This window comes from Oryx dammah, unplaced genomic scaffold (genome assembly GCF_014754425.2).
Source record: "Oryx dammah isolate SB20612 unplaced genomic scaffold, SCBI_Odam_1.1 HiC_scaffold_1, whole genome shotgun sequence".
Classification (NCBI taxonomy): domain Eukaryota; kingdom Metazoa; phylum Chordata; class Mammalia; order Artiodactyla; family Bovidae; genus Oryx; species Oryx dammah.
In genome coordinates this window covers 29,871,902-29,877,136 of record NW_024070185.1, presented here as the reverse complement: position 1 = coordinate 29,877,136, position 5,235 = coordinate 29,871,902, and positions in this window count along the sequence as shown.

Sequence of the window (5,235 nt, the reverse complement as noted above, 5' to 3'; positions counted from 1 at the left end):
GACTAACATGCAATTTTAATAATAAAATAATAATAATATTTTAACTCAATAACCTTGAATAGATGCATACACAATGGTACTTGTCCAAACTATCTGTTGAAAATATCCAAAATGAGGTTATGTTGAAGGAATTTTCTTCCCCCAATGTTTATTAAGATAGAAAAAACAGTTCTAGTGATAAATGTCTTCGGTATGTTTAATCTTCATACTTTTCAGAAAAAGCTGATATGGACAGTTAAAGGCAAATATTGTTAGCTCTCTTTTCTCCCCCAAGATATATACGTAATTTTGGTCCAAATTATTTTTAAATTTTGTTGCTGTTGTTGTTTACATGCTAAGTCGTGTCTGACTCTTTGTGACCCCCATTGACTGTAGCACACCAGGCTACTCTGTTCATGAATTTCCCAGATAAGAATACTGGAGTGGGTTGCTATTTCCTTCTCCGTGGGAACTTATGACCCGTGGATTGAACCTGCATCTACTGCATTGCCAGGTGGATTCTTTACCACTGAGCTACCAGGGAAGTCAAAAAAAAATCTGAGTGGTAAGTTCCCTGAAAGCAAGGATATTTATCTATTTTGTTCATTCAGGTATACCAATCTTTGGAGGAAGACATGGCACATTAGAAATATTCAGTAAGTATTTACTGACTAAACATATGAATATGTATGGAATGCCCTGGAATTTTAAGCACTTGAGAAGAAGTGACGTCACTCTATGTGACAGTCAATGTGAGGGTCTCTTGCTTTTTATTAACTTCATTTATTTTCATAACTTCCCTGTGAAGTTGGTATCATTTTGATTATTATTTGACTACAAAGGTTTTGCTCTCTCCACTCCACCAACAATGCCTATTCTTGAAGTTTATATCTAATTTTAAAAAAAGAGGTAAATATAGTAAATATGCTTTTATGGTACCAAGGGCAAAGGAGGGTCATGGGTATTTTCCCTCTCTTCAAATTGTACAGTCATTAATGGGCACAGGCTACAGACAGAAGGGTTGTGGTTGAATTTTCCAACCAATATGACAGAAAGAGTTTCCCAGGGGGTCCTAGATTAAATTACCTACGTGCCAATGCAGGAGATGGCAGAGACGTGGGTTGGATCCCTGGGTCAGGAAGGTTACCTGGAGGAGGGCATGGCAACCACTCCAGTATTCTTGCCTGGAGAATCCCATGGATAGGGGAGCCTGGTGGGCTACAATCCATAGAGTCGCAAAGAGTTGGGCAGGACTGAAGCAACATAGCATGAATGCATGACAGATATGTTCTTTCTAGTCTTGATCTTGGAGAAGGCAATGGCAACCCACTCCAGTACTCTTGCCTGGAAAATCCCATGGATGGAGGAGCCTGATAGGCTGCAGTCCATGTGGTTGAGAAGAGTCAGACATGACTGAGTGACTTCATTTTCACTTTCATGCATTGAAGAAGGAAATGGCACCCCACTCTAGTGTTCTTGCCTGGAGAACCCCAGGGATGGCAGAGCCTGGTGGGCTGCCATCTATGGGGCCGCACAGAGCTGGGCATGACTGGAGCAACTTAGTAGTCTTGATCTGGTTCCCTCACAAATTGAAAGTAATTATCCCTTAACACTCATAGTTTTTAAGTCATGTCTTACCTTGTGAAGTTAATTTTCATTTATTCTAAATCCCTTTCACTGGAGTCAGTCATCTTTGAAAAAAAAATGTCCAGGTTTGTCAAAAATAGTGGTAGTTTTCAGTTTTGTTGTGATGCTGTTGTTACAGGGCTCCCCTTCCCTCAGTCTACAAGGATCTCAACAAGAAGACTTGTGACCAATCTAATAAGACAACACTTGGGCCAATGAGCATTGAGCCAATTGTTCTCTTTTAAGTTACTATTTGCAACTGCTATAATAATAAAAACAAAGATGAAGTCTTTCTTCACAATGTTATATATAGATGTACTCTAGTGGTATAGAAAACAATGTTTAAGACCAGAGGAAAACTAACACCTAGGTCATTTAATACAAATTTTATCATAATACCCATCTTCCTAATTCCCTTGCCTTACCACCAGATTGGGATTGAGTAATTTATCCCAGGTGGAGAATGATCATTTCACTGTCTTTACTGACCTGAGACCATGGCCTTAGCTACTTCACATTTTATTCATCCAAATTATAGAAGTATTAAATCTAAAATATTATGTCCTTTTCTTGCCTTATAGTTGGAATCTGAGATTTTCTAGCTGATAGGCTAACAAAGAGCAGGTGTCTCCAGGAAAGTACTTCTACTATTGATGACTATTGTGCTTTTTTTGCTTTTGCCTGGAGAAATCTATGGGTAATAATAATTCTTTGCAGGTTTTACTGACCTTCTACCCTTTACTACCCTTCTACCCTGTCCACAAATGGGGATCAGTTTGAACTAGACTGTAGAGACTTAGATTACACACATGGCTATTTATGCCTCTACATGGCATCTATTACACTGGTATCAAAATTTAACTTCATGTTAGCTACCTCCTGTTGAATCAGATAATTTCTACTGGGATAAACCATAGGTATATTCTATTTTCACATCTTTTTAACTTGTATCTAAATTACCTGAAGCCATTTTGCATGAGTTGAACATGTAGACAGCCAAGACATGAAAGCAACCTAAATATTCATCAATAGATGAATAAAGAAGCTGTAATAGATTTATACAGTTGGATATTACTTGCCCATAAAAAAGAATGAACGAATGCCATTTGCAGCATCATGGAGCTTCCCCAGTGGTTCAGCAGTAAGAATCTGCCTGCAATGCAGGAGATTCAGGAGATGTGGTTTTGACCCTGGCAACTCACTCCAGTATTCTTGCCTGGAGAATTTCATGGACAGAGGATTCTGGTGGAGCACAGTCCAGAGGATCACAAAGAGTTGGACATGACTGAAACAACAGAGCATGCATGCAACATCATGGATGGACTTAGAGATTATCATACTAAGTGAAGTAAGTTAGACAGAGAAAGATATATATCGAATGGTAACACTTATATGTGAAATCTGAAAAAAAAAATGGTGCAGGTGAAACTTGTTTACTGAACAGAAACAGACTTATGGACTTAAAGGGCAGGCCTATGGTTGCCAAGTGGGAAAGGTGTGGGGAGGGATGAATTGAGGTTGGGCCTGACATATGTACACTACCATATGTAAACTATATAATCAAGGGCCTACTGAATAGCACATGGATCTATACTCAATACTCAGTAATAACCTATATGGTAAAAGAATCTGAAAAAGAATGGATATATGAATATGTATAACTAAAACACTTTGCTGTATACCTGAAACTAACATAACACTGTGAATCAACTATACTTCAATATAAAATAAAAATTGCAAAAAGAATGGTATATATACATGTATATATTCTCATTGTTGTTATATTCTAAAACTGCATAAAACGTCACCCCGAATCTTAGTGACATGAAAAACAACCATTTTAGTAATCAGCTCAGCATATTAGGAACATATGGCTCTGGAGGAATGGTTTGTCTTTTCCACAGTGTCTAAAGGCCTCCAACTGGGGTCAACTCAAAAAACTGGGGCCTGACATAACTGGGACAGTAAATCTCCCAAGATGGCTTCTTTACTCTCTTGTCTGGTATGTTGATAAGTGTGGTTGCAAGACTGAGCTTAGCTGGGAATGTAGGTTCCAGTGCCTATCAGTACCCTTTCCATTAAGGTGGCTCAAGGAATCCCAACCCCATAGCAGCCCAATATTCCAGCAAATGAGCTGAAAGCTGCAAGCCAGGTGGTCTTTGTATATTATCACCCCAGAAGTTGGCTGGTGTCATTTTTACCATTCTCTGTGGGTGGAAGCATTCATAAGACCACTGGGAAGAAAGATGGAAAAAATAGACTGTACTTTTCAATGAGAGGAGAATTGAAGGGTTGTTAACCATGTTTAAAACCACCATACTCTTGTATACCCTTGTATCTTTTTTCCTTTAACTTTTTTATTTTTGTGAACTATTTCTTTTCTGAGAAAGAAATATTACAAATCAACATTTCTAAAAAAAACGAACAAGCTCTTTGGTAAAAATTCTTACATTTAACCATATTGTATCTAATAATTTTATGCAGCATACCACCATATTTCAGAGACATAGGAGTAATTTTTAATTAGGGTTTCCTAATGGCACACACAGGATGAAACTAGACATTATATAGGTGATTTATTGGAACTTTCTTAATGGCCAAGGTGGACATATGGCTATAATTGATTAGACATTTTTCCAGACTGTTTTCATGTACTTACACTTTAACACAGCTGTTAAAAAACTAAGGACCTAAAGATTTATTTTAAAATATTTTCATCATAGAGTTACTGGTGCAATACTTAAAAACTGGAAAAATCTAAGGCTACTATGAGAGATTGTTTAAAATTTTTCTGGTGTGCCTATTTCATAGAATAATACAAAAAATTGTGTTGTAAAGAATATTTAGTGATAAAAAGAAAATGTTCATAAATAGTTTGCTAGTGTTTTTTTAAAAAGGAGTTACAAAATAATTCAAATTGTATAAAACCTATGTTCATTGGTCCACATAAAAATAAAATCATACACTCAAAAGACTGACAGAAATGGTATCTTGGTCTAAATTTTATTTTATTTTTTGTGCCTTGTGCATTTTCAAAATTGCCTAAAATGATTATGTATTGATATACTGCTTTATTTTTATAAAATGAGTGGGAAATTGTATTACTTTATAAGATATATTGGAGAAGGAAATGGCAACCCACTCAAGTATTCTTGCCTGGAGAATCCCATGGACAGAGGAGCCTGGCAAGACATGGTCCATAGGGTCGCAGAGAGTTGGACATGACTGAAGCGACTAAGCACAGCACAGCACATAAGATATATAAATTTTAAAAATAAATCAAATTCATGTATAATCTCTTTACCCTGGATAATCATATTCCTTTAAAAATCTTGTTGTTTTTTATTTTGCCTTACTTATTCTTTGAAAAATGAAATGTGGTATATAAATATTTTATTATTTGACTTTTTACCTTTACACTGGGAGAAGCTAACCAAATTATCTTTTGCCCTTCATGCTTCATTGAATTTTTTTAGATAACCAAAGATCCTTCCCATGAACCCAGAAAAATAAACATATTGCCCCCAAAGTAATTTGTAGCAATGAGACCACAGAAAATAGGTATTAAATTATTGACTTAAGTCTCAGAAAGTTTCTGTCTAGGATTGTCATTGAAATTTTTAGGAAAAT